We start from the raw sequence: 12,730 nt of genomic DNA, 5'->3' as shown, positions 1-12,730 counted from the left end.
GGCAAGAAATGTAGGATTTAAAGTTGGCGATGGAGGGTCTGTACTCTGTATTTTTTCAAGGACTAGTATACACACTGATTTAGTCAGGGCTTCACCTAAGTATTTCCCAGCTGATTTCTAAGCCTAGAACATCTTTCCCTATTTTTTAATTCACATACACACACAGAGTTTAATTACTATAGATACTTTCCTGTGATAGCCACAAACTTTAACCTGACTGTGGTCTTTATATTTGCCTTCAAGAACTAAGTATTTTCTAGTGTTTTAAGTTCTTCACCCGCTACTTTAACAGCTACAGGGATAGTTCCCCAATTATTCCATTGTCTAGAGTAGACACAGTGCCTTAGGTCCTCTTGCTTTTAGAAATGTGTGAAGACATTTCAATTTCCTTTCAAATCATTATGAGGAAAATTAATATAGTCCAGTCAGAATAATGTTTTATTTTATGTTAGCACAGATATAAAAATAAAGTTTAATGTTTAGAATATAAATAATGATAAAGATAGGGTTTCATGACTTTAAGTTAAATTGCAGCGGTATAGGAACAAAACCTGCATGGTAATGGCATAAAAATAGAAATGAAGATCAATGGATCATAAGAGAAGACCCAAACACACTCATGCAATCACAGGCATCTGATAGCTGACATAGACGTCAAAACATAACCCATGGGATAGACAGCATCTTCGACAAAGGATGCTGGGAAAACTGGATGCTCACAAACAGAAGAATGAATGTAGACCTATATGTATGACTCTGCACAATAATCAACTCCAAATGCATCTAAGACCTGAACATGAAACTTGAAACTGCTGGGGGAAGAACCATAGACCGCAACCCTATAAAATACACGAGTAGGAAAAGACTCTGAATGAGCCCCATTCACTTAAAAGTTAAGGTAAATACTGGACAAACGGGGACCTCACAAAACTGAAATGGTTTTTGTACCACTAGGGAACAATCAATTGAGTGAAGTGGAAGCCCAGAGAGTGGAGAAAACCTTTGCTAGCTATACATCTGATAGAGAATAGATACCTCAATACATAAAGGACCCTAAAAACAAAGAGTCAAGAAAACAAACACCCTGACTCAAAGAATGAGGTGTGAATCTGAACAGTCGTTTCAAAAGAAAATTTAAAAGTTAAGACACATCATTTATCAGTGATTTTTATGCTAGCAATTTGAGAAATGTAGATTAAAACAACCCAGATTCCATCTCATCCCATTTAGGATGGCCAAGGTCAGCAAAAGGACTGACAGTAAGTGCTGGACAAGACAAAGGGAAAGGGAGCCCTCATTCACTGTTGGTGGGGTTGCAAATGGTGCAGTCACTCTGAAAACGACTCAGATGAGAGGAGGAGGAAGATTAAGTGGTTCCTTGGTTAATATATATGTATGCATGCACCTTTTCACACTTCATGCAATGATCCTATATCACAAAAATGATTGCATTTTGTCTTATTTTAACATTGAAGGAAGGACCTCCAGCTTTTAACGTCCTTGTAGTAGCATATATCTGGACACATTTTGCGCTAGTAAGCTTGCATTCTTTTTCTCTTACTGGGATGCCATACACGCATTGCAATTTTATTTTACAAGCTTTGATAAATAATTCACACATATTTTGTTCTGAAAATACTGATTTGTTATTTAACCTGATATTGGTACCATACCATAATTAAAACAATATGTAGGATATTTGATCTTCAAGTTGGTGAATGCTGTTAAACCCATGTCCTAGAAAGAAAAGTATTAATCGATTAAAATAGCTCAAACTCCCAAAAAAAGTGTGTATAAATGTTGCAATAAATATTTCACATATAGTTTTGCATGTTCAAGTAAGATTCCTATTCAAATTGTTTGCCTCCTACTTGTTAGGGAGCACAGTGATGGCTATATAATTTATAGTGAGGCATATGCAGGTCATCTTTCTGGTACAATACTGTTATTTTTAGAAGTCATTCACAGCCATGCATGGTAGTGTGCGCTTTAATCCCAGTACTTGAGAGGCACAGGCAGACAGATCTCTAGGAATTTGAGGCCAGCCTGGTCTACAGAGCTACATAATGAGAGACTTTCCGCAAAATCATTAATAAAATACTACTACAACTACTACAACTACTACTACTACTACCACTACCACTACCACTACCACTACCACTACCACTACCACTACCACTACCACTACCACTACCAGTACCACTACTACCACTACTAAGTCAGTCCACCAGTCTATGCCTGTTTCCTCAATAGAGAGAACAAAATAGTCTAGACTGGGCACTTTGTAAAATGTAGATTTTTGGCATGCTTAGGATTTGAACCCATAAACCACCACATGCAAGGTGAGTGGTTTGCCAGTGACTCATATCTGTGGCCTGAGCCTAAACTTCTTTACTAATATAGAGTTTCATTAAACCTAAATCATTTATAGAGCATCATGTTGATATATAATAGGGCTTACCTCCACGTAACTGTAGACGTCCTTTTCTCCTCTATGTCGTACTGAGTATGTGTGCTTCTTAAAGATCCATGATCTGTATGGTATACAGTCTTCTAGGTCTTCAGACAGGTGGGAACTTGAAATGAATTTGTTGTGCTGCATACCTGGCAGATTGTATATCTGTAAGAAACAGGAGATGAGGTAGGGCATGTGGGGAGCACCTTCCAAGTTAGCTTTGCATAACATTGTGGTTCCTGAGTTGATTGACTGGTTGGTTCTGGCAGGCCTCTCTTTCTTGGAACATACGAACACCCCTTTCCGCCCACAAAAAACCAATGTGAGGACTACAAATATCTGAATGTTCAAGAAATAGCTGTTCTCCTCAATAGTACAGGCGCCCAAAGCACAGAAAGGACAGGGTATGGGGAGGAACAAGGGAACTCCATCCACCTTTAAATAACCCTTGCATTTTAAAAAGGAATTGCCAGTATTTGTCAGCTAAAAACAACTCTTCAAGAAATCTCTGTAGAAGAAGACCAAACCTACAGATAATAGGATTTGATGAGAATGAAGATTTTCAACTTAAAGGGCCAGCAAATATCTTCAACAAAATTGTAGAAGAAAACTTCCCAAACCTAAAGAATGACATGCCCATGAACATACAAGAAGCCTACAGAACTCCAAATAGACTGGAACAGAAAAGAAATTCCTCCCGACACATCATAATCAGAACAACAAATGCACTAAATGAAGAGAGAATATTAAAAGCAGTAAGGGAGAAAGGTCAATTAACATATAAAGGCAGGCCTATCAGAATTACACCAGACTTTTCACCAGAGACTATGAAAGCCAGAAGAGCCTGGACAGATGTTATACAGACACTAAGAGAACACAAATGCTAGCCAAGACTACTATACCCGGCCAAACTCTCAATTACCATAGATGGAGAAACCAAAGTATTCCACGACAAAACCAAATTCATACATTATCTTTCCACGAATCCAGCCCTTCAAAGAATAATAACAGAAAAAAACAATACAAGGACAGAAATCACGCCCTAGAACAAGCAAGAAAGTAATCCTGCAACAAACCAAAAAGAAGACAACAACAAAAACAGAATGCCAACTCTAAAAACAAAAATAATAGTAAGCAACAATTACTTTTACTTAATATATCTTAATATCAATATACTCAATTCCCCAATAAAAAGACATAGACTAACAGACTGGCTATACAAACAGGACCCAACATTCTGCTGCTTACAAGAAACCCATCTCAGGGAAAAAGACAGACACTACCTCAGAGTGAAAGGCTGGAAAACAATTTTCCAAGCAAATCGTCTGAAGAAACACTGGAGTAGCAATTCTAACATCTAATAAAATCAACTTCCAACCCAAAGTTATCAAAAAAGACAAGGAGGGACACTTCATACTCATCAAAGGTAAAATCCTCCAAGAGGAACTATCAATTCTGAATATCTATGCTCCAAATGTAAGGGCAGCCACATTCATAAAAGACACTTTAGTAAAGCTCAAAGCACACATTGCACCTCACACAATAATAGTGGGAGACTTCAACACACCATTTTCATCAATAGAAAGATCATGGAAACAGAAACTAAACAGGGACACAGTGAAACTAACAGAAGTTATGAAACAAATGGATCTGACAGATATCTACAGAACATTATATTCTAAAACAAAAGGTTATACCTTCTTCTCAGCACCTCATGGGACCTTATCCAAAATTGACCATATAATTGGTCACAAAACAGGCCTCAACAGATACAAAAATTTTGAAATTGTCCCATGCATCCTATCAGACCACCATGGACTAAGGCTGATCTTCAACAACAACATAAATAATGGAAAGCAAGCATTCACGTGGAAACTGAACAACACTCCTCTCAATGATACTTTGGTCAAGGAAGGAATGAAGAAAGAAATTAAAGACTTTAGAGTTTAATGAAAATGAAGCCACAACATACCTAAATACATGGGATACAATGAAAGCATTTCTAAGAGGGAAACTCATAGCTCTGAGTGCCTCCCAAAAGAAACGGGAGAGAGCACATACTAGCAGCTTGACAACACATCTAAAAGCACTAGGAAAAGGAAGAAAATTCACCCAAGAGGAGTAGATGGCAGGAAATAATCAAACTCAGGGGTGAAATCAACCAAGTGGAAACAAGAAGAACTATTCAAAGAATTAACCAAACGAGGAGTTGGTTCTTTGAGAAAATCAACAAGATAGATAAACCCTTAGATAGACTCATGAGGGGCACAGGGACAGCATCCTAATTAACAAACTCAGAAAAGATAAGGGAGACATAACAACAAATCCTGAAGAAATCCAAAACACCATCAGATCCTTCTACAAAAGGCTATATTCAACAAAACTTGAAAACCTGGACGAAATGGACAAATTTCTAGACAGATACCAGGTACCAAAGTTAAATCAGGATCAAGTTAACGATCTAAACAGTCCCATATCCTCTAAAGAAATAGAAGCAGTCATTAATAGTCTTCCAGCCAAAAAAAAAGCCCAGGACCAGATGGGTTTAGTGCAAAGTTCTACCAGACCTTCAAAGATGATCTAATCCCAGTTCTGCACAAACTATTCCACAAAATAGAAGTAGAGGAAACTCTACTCAACTCATTCTATGAAACCACAATTACTCTGATACCTACACCATAGAAAGATCCAACAAAGATAGAGAACTTCAGACCAATTTCCCTTATGAATATAGATGCAAAAATATTCAATAAAATTCTCGCTAATGGAATCCAAGAACACATTAAAGCAATCATCTAACCTAACCAAGTAGGTTTTATTCCAGGGATGCAGGGATGGTTTAATATATGGAAATCCATCAACGTAATCCATTATATACAGAAACTCAAAGACAAAAACCACATGATCATCTCGTTAGATGAGGAAAAAGCATTCAACAAGATCGAACACCCATTCATGATAAAAGTTTTGGAAAGATCAGGCATTCAAGGCCCATAATTAGAAGACCGAAGAACGAAGACCAAAGTGTGGACACTTTGCCCCTTCTTAGAAATGGGAACAAAACACCCATGGAAGGAGATACAGAGACAAAATTTGGAGCTGTGACTGAAGGATGGACTATCTAGTGATTGCCATATGCAGGGATCCATCCCATAATCAGCTTCCAAACGCTTACACCATTGCATACACTAGCAAGATTTTGCTGAAAGGACCCAGATAGAGCTGTTACTTGTGAGACTATGCCGGGCCCTAGCAAACACAGAAGTGGATGATCACAGTCAGCTATTGGATGGTTCACACGGCCCCCAATGGAGGAGCTAGAGAAATTACCCAAGGATCTAAAGGGAACTGCAACCCTATAGGTGGAACAACAATGTGAACTAACCAGTACCTCGGGCTTGACTCTAGCTGCATATGTATCAAAAGATGGCCTAGTTAGCCATCACTGCAAAGAGAGGCCCATTGGACTTGCAAACTGTATATGCCCCAGTACATGGGAACCCCAGGGCCAAAAAGGGGGAGTGGGTGGTTAGGGAATTGGGTGGGTAGGTATGGTGGACTTTTGGGATAGCATTGAAAATGTAAACGAGGAAAATACCTAATAAAAAAATTAAAAAAAAAAAACGATCCAACACCCATTCATGATAAAATCTTGGAAAGATCAGGAATTCAAGGCCCATACCTAAACATGATAAAAGCAATCTACAGCAAACCAGTAGCCAACATCAAAGTAAATGGTGAGAAACTGGAAGCAATCCCACTAAAATCAGGGACTACACAAGGGTGTCCACTTTCTCCCTACATATTCAACATTGTACTTGAAGTCTTAGCCAGATCAATTAGACAACAAAAGGACATCAAGGGGATACAAATTGGAAAACATGAAGTCAAAATATCACTTTTTCAGGTGATATGATAGTATATATAAGTGACACTAAGAATTCCACCAGAGTACTCCTACACCTGATAAACAGCTTTGATGAAGAAGCTGGATACAAAATTACCTCAAACAAGTCAATGGCCTTTCTCTACACAATGAATAAACAGGCTGAGAAAGAAATTAGGAAAACAACACCCTTCTCAATAGTCACAAATAATATAACATATTTTGGCGTGACTCTAACTAAGAAAGTGAAAGACCTGTATGATAAAAACTTCAAGTCTCTAAAGAAAGAAATTAAAGAAGATATCAGAAGATGGAAAAATCTCTCATGCTCATGGATTGGCAGGATCAACATTGCAAAAATGGCTATCTTGCTAAAAGCAATCTACAGATTCAATGCAATCCCTATCAAAATTCCAACTCAATTCTTCAACGAATTACAAAGAGCAATCTGCAAATTCATCTGGAATAACAAAAAACCTAGGATAGCAAAAGCTCTTCTCAAGGATAAAAGAACCTCTGGTGGAATCACCCATGCCTGACCTAAAGCTTTACTACAGAGCAATTGTGACAAAAACTCTTCTCAAGGATAAAAGAACCTCTGGTGGAAACACAATGCCTGACCTAAAGCTTTACTACAGAGTAACTGTGATTAAAAACTGCATGGTACTGGTATACCGACAGACAAGTAGACCAATGGAATAGAATTGAAGACTCAGAAATGAACCCACACACCTATGGTCACTTGATCTTTGACAAGGGAGCTAAAACCATCCAGTGGAAGAAAGACAGCATTTTCAACAAATGGTGCTGGCACAACTGGTTGTTATCATGTAGAAGAAATCGAATCTATCCATTCCTATCTCCTTGTACTAAGGTCAAATCTAAGTTGATCAAGGAACTTCACATAAAACCAGAGACACTGAAACTTATAGAGGAGAAAGTGGGGAAAAGCCTTGAAGATATGGGCACAGGGGAAAAATTCCTGAATAGAATAGCAATGGCTTGTGCTGTAAGATTGAGAATTGACAAATGGGACCTCATGAAACTCCAAAGCTTCTGCAAGCAAAAGACACCGTCAATAAGACAAAAAGACCACCAACAGATTGGGAAAGGATCTTTACCTATCCTAAATCAGATAGGGACTAATATCCAGCATATATAAAGTATTCAAGAAGGTGGACTTCAGAAAATCAAATAACCCCATTAAAAAATGGGGCTCAGAACTGAACAAAGAATTCTAACCTGAGGAATACGGAATGGCAGAGAAGCACCTGAAAAAATGTTGAACATCCTTAATCATCAGGGAAATGCAAATCAAAACAACCCTGAGATTCCACTTCACTCCAGTCAGAATGGCTAAGATCAAAAATTCAGGTGACAGCAGATGCTGGCGAGGATGTGGAGAAAGAGGAACACTCCTCCATTGTTGGTGGGATTGCAGGCTTGTACAACCACTCTCGAAATCAGGCTGGCATTTCCTCAGAAAATTGGACATAGTACTACCGGAGGATCCAGCAATACCACTCCTGGGCATATATCCAGAAGATGTCCCAACCGGTAAAAAGGACATATGCTCCACTATGTTCATAGCAGCCTTATTTATAATAGCCAGAAGCTGGAAAGAAGCCAGATGCCCCTCAACAGAGGAATGGATACAGAAAATGTGGAACATTTACACAATGGAGTACTACTCAGTTATTAAAAAGAATGAATTTATGAAATTCCTAGGCAAATGGATGGACCTGGAGGGCATCATCCTGAGTGAGGTAACACATTCACAAAGGAACTAACACAATATGTACTCACTGATCCCAAAACCTAGGATACCCAAGATATAAGATACAATTTGCTAAACACATGAAACTCAAGAAGAATGAAGACTGAAGTGTGGACACTATGCCCCTCCTTAGAATTGGGAACAAAACACCCATGAAAGGAGTTACAGAGACAAAGTTTGGAGCTGAGACGAAAGGATGGACCACCTAGAGAATGCCATATCCAGGGATCCACCCCATAATCAGCTTCCAAATGCTGACACCATTGCATACACTAGCAAGATTTTATCGAAAGGACCCAGATGTAGCTGTCTCTTGTGAGACTATGCCAGGGCCTAGCAAACACAGAAGTGGATGCTCACAGTCAGCTATTGGATGGATCACAGGGCTCCCAATGGAGGAGCTAGAGAAAGTACCCAAGGAGCTAAAGGGATCTGCAACCCTATAGGTGGAACAACATTATGAACTAACCAGTACCCCGGAGCTCTTGACTCTAGCTGCATATGTATCAAAAGATGGCCTAGTCGGCCATCATTGGAAAGAGAGGCCCATTGTACACGAAAACTGTATATGCCCCAGTACAGGGGAATGCCAGCGCCAAAAAAATGGGAATGGGTGGGTAGGGAAGTGGGGAGGAGGGTATGGGAGACTTTTGGGATAGCATTGGAAATGTAATTGAGAAAAATATGTAATAGAAAATATTTTAAAAAAAACTGCATGGTCCTGGTATAGTGACAGACAAGTAAACCAATGGAATAGAATTGAAGACCCAGAAATGAACCCACACACCTATGGTCACTTGATCTTCGACAAGGCAGCTATAACCATCCAGTGCAAGAAAGACAGCATTGTCAACAAATGGTGCTGGAACAACTTGTCATTATCATGTAGAGGAATGCGAATTGATCCATTCCTTTCTCCTTGTACTAAGGTCAAATCTAAGTGGATCAAGGAACTCTACATAAAACCAGAGACACTGAACCTTATAGAGGAGAAAGTGGGGAAAAGCCTCGAAGAGATGGGCACAGGGGAAAAATTCCTGAATAGAAGAGCAACGGCTTGTGCTGTAAGATCGAGAATTGAGAAATGGGATCTCATGAAATCGCAAAGCTTCTGCAAGCCAAAAGACACCGTCAATAAGAGAAAAAGTCCACCAACAGATTGGGAAAGGATTTTTACCTATCCTAAATCAGATAGGGGATTAATATACAATATATATAAAGAACTCAAGAAGGTGGACTCCAGAAAATCAAATAACCCCATTAAAATTGGATCTCAAAGCTAAACAAAGAATTCTCACCTGAGGAATACCAAATGGCTGAGAAGCACCTGAAAAAATGTTCAGCATCCGTAATCGTCAGAGAAATGCAAATCAAAACATTCTTGAGATTCCATCTCACACCAGTCAGAATGGCTAAGACCAAAAATTCAGATGACAGCAGATGCTGGCAAGGATGTTGAGAAAGAGGAACACTCCTCCATTGTTGGTGGGATTCCAAGCTTGTAAAACCACTCTGGAAATCAGTCTGCCAGTTCCTCTGAAAATTGGACATAGTACTACCAGAGGATCCCGCAATACCTCTCCTGGACATATATCCAGAAGATGTCCCAACTGGTAAGAAGGACACATGCTCCACTATGTTCATAACAGCCTTATTTATACTAGCCAGAAGCTGGAAAGAACCCAGGTGCGCCTCAACAAAGGAATGGATACAAAAAATGTGGTAGATTTACACAATGGAGTACTACTCAGCTATTAAAAGGAATGAATTTATGAAATTCCTAGACAAATGGTTGGACCTGGAGGACATCATCCTGAGTGAGGTAACACAATCACAAAAAACTCAAACAATCTGTACTCACTGATAAGTGGATATTAGCCCAGAAACTTAGTATACCTGAGATATAAGATACAATTTGCAAAACACATGAAACTGAAGAAGAATGAAGACCAAAGTGTGGACACTTTGCCCCTTCTTAGAATTGGAAACAATCACCCATGGAAGGAGTTACAGAGACAAAGTTTGGAGCTGAGACAAAAGGATGGACCATCTAGAGACTGCCATATCCAGGGATCCATCCCATAATTAGCCTCCAAATGATGACACCATTGGGTACACTATCAAGTGTTTGTTGAAAGGACCCTGATATAGGTGTCTCTTGTGAGACTAGGCCAGTGCCTAGGAAACAAATAAGTGGATGCTCACAGTCAGCTATTGGATGGATCCCAGTGCCCCCAGTGGAGGAGCTAGAGAAAGTATCCAAGGAGCTAAAGAAATCTGCAACCCTGCAGGTGCAACAACATTATGAACTAACCAGTTCCCCTGAGCTCTTAACTCTAGCTGCATAAGTATCAAAAGATGGCCTAGTCTGCCATCAGTGGAAAGAGAGGCCCATCGGACTTGCAAACTTTATATGCCCCAGTACAGGGGAATGCCAGGGCCAAAAAGTGGGTATGGGTGGGTAGTGGAGTTGGGGGGAGGGCATGGGGGACTTTTGGGCTAACATTGGAAATGTAATTGAGGAAAATAAGTAATAATAATAATAAAAAGAAATCTCTGGAGAATAGATTTGGGGAAAGTACAAATAAAAAATGAAAACATTTTAGCAGGATACTTCCCAAAGCATTTTCTGCATAATCTTCACAAAATCTCACGATTTAAATTAAATATTGGTTCAATTAACATGTTAGTTTAAGACTGGTAATTTTCCATCATTATTAGGATTAAAGATTTCTGTTGTTATAATTACATATCTACGGTACATTCTAAAACATACTATTAGCCAGTGTCAAAAATAATTTTTACACTATTAGAGTGATCATATTATTATTCCTAATAAATCCTTTTTTTAAAATTCAATAAAAGAATGAGTTTTACTGTTATTATCTTGGGCGAGACACCTGTAAATAGTGTATGGTTTCATTAGTGCTTCTGAGAATTTTCAAAACAAATTGAGAACTTTGCATTTTAAAATTTAAAAATTTTAAGTCATTCTATTCTTTTTTCTTATTTGCATAACTCTTGAGACTGTAAGATTCTACTTCTGTAAACAGTTTCATTTGGGTCCCACATGCAGCGTGACTCTGAAAAGCTCCACCAAGAGCATCTGAAGGGGACAAACCACTCCTGGGGCACGACAGGTATAGTAAGAGCACAGAAGTCTCTGCAACTCAGAGAGCACCTTATTTCCTTCCATGTCTTCAGTTTATTGGTTAAAGTTTTCTGACCCCTTATTCGGGATTTTACAATGAAGAGCTCCCTTACAGAAGCTGTCAGTAATTAAATGCAGTATTTTTACACTCAAGATCCCTATTGTCTCAACAATCACTGTTTTATCAGAGTCAGGGTCACTTCTCATCTCTGTGGATGGTTTTTGGACAGAGACAGAAAGGGACTCACCCAGGAAGGGGAGAGCTCAGCCTCGGGCTTCAGGAGCAGCACACTCTGGTCCACAGCTCTCAGGCCACAGAGGGACTGGGGAGAAGCTGTGACCTGCAGATGGGTTTGTGAGGTGGGAAGACTCTGAGATGAGCTGAAGCTCAGGTCCACCTGTGAGAAAGAAAACCAAGCTTAGCGGGGGAGGGTAAGGTGTTCCTGCTTTTGCAGCCCTGAAACCGGCCAGGCGAAGTCACCCTGGATCTCTGTACACACATCAGTTTTTCCAGATTATGAATACTGTCAGAAGCACAACTGAAGTCCTTTGCTCCCCCTTTCTCCCCTGGGATTTATTTAGGAAGATAGGAAATGTGTCAGTCAAACTCCAAAGCAACAAAAGGATGATATTGGCTCCCTGAAATTCTTGTAAATAGCTCATTTTTGGTGTATGTGCACATGTATGTGATTGTGGTGTAATGCACACGAGTGTGCAGGTGTATACACCCGTGCACCAATCAGAGACCATAGGAGGATGTGGGTGCCCTGCTACCACACTCTGCCTTATTCTTTATAGAATGTCCCTCATAATCTTGGAGCTAAATTGGCAGAAGGAAGTCCTAGCAATTCTCCTGCCTCTAGCCTCCACAACACTGGGGTTGTAAGACCCTCTGATCATGCCTGGCATTTACAAGAATGCTGGAATCAGAATTCAGTGTGCCAAGTGCTATTACCTACTGAGCCATCTCTGCAACATGGAAGGTACACACCCTCTCCATCATCTCTCCTTTTTTTCCTACCCCTCCTCTCCCTTTTCCCCTCCCTCTCTCTTTCCATCTCTCTATCTCCATCTTTGTGTCTCTCTGTCTTTGTCTCTCTATCTTTCTCTTTTTCTGTCTGCCTATGTATGTCTCTGTTTCTCTCTCTCTCTCTCTCTCTCTCTCTCTCTCTCTCTCTCTCTCTCTCTCTCTGTGTGTGTGTGTGTGTGTGTGTGTGTGTGTGTGTAGTCCTTGCTGTCCTGGAACTCATTCTGTAAAACAGTCTGGCCTTGAACTCAGATCTGCCTGCCACCTCCGTGTTTGGATTAAAGGATCATGTCACAACCACCCCACATATTTACTGTTATTGTAATTGGAAATACATCTACATCTGCCTCTCTGTCTGGCTATCGGATTATCTGCCATTCACCTTCATCTCTCAATCCTTCCCATTTCATTTTAGGGACAGAATAAAACTGCTG

The 12,730-nt window shown here is 39.7% G+C and overlaps 1 pseudogene; it reads right to left on the bottom strand.

The window, feature by feature from the left end:
- Positions 1-12,730, bottom strand: part of Mug4-ps (murinoglobulin 4, pseudogene) — a 43,380-nt pseudogene that overhangs the window by 19,494 nt on the left and 11,156 nt on the right.

Source organism: Mus musculus, chromosome 6 (genome assembly GCF_000001635.26).
Source record: "Mus musculus strain C57BL/6J chromosome 6, GRCm38.p6 C57BL/6J".
NCBI lineage: Eukaryota > Metazoa > Chordata > Mammalia > Rodentia > Muridae > Mus > Mus musculus.
This window is presented reverse-complemented; position numbering and strand designations above follow the sequence as displayed.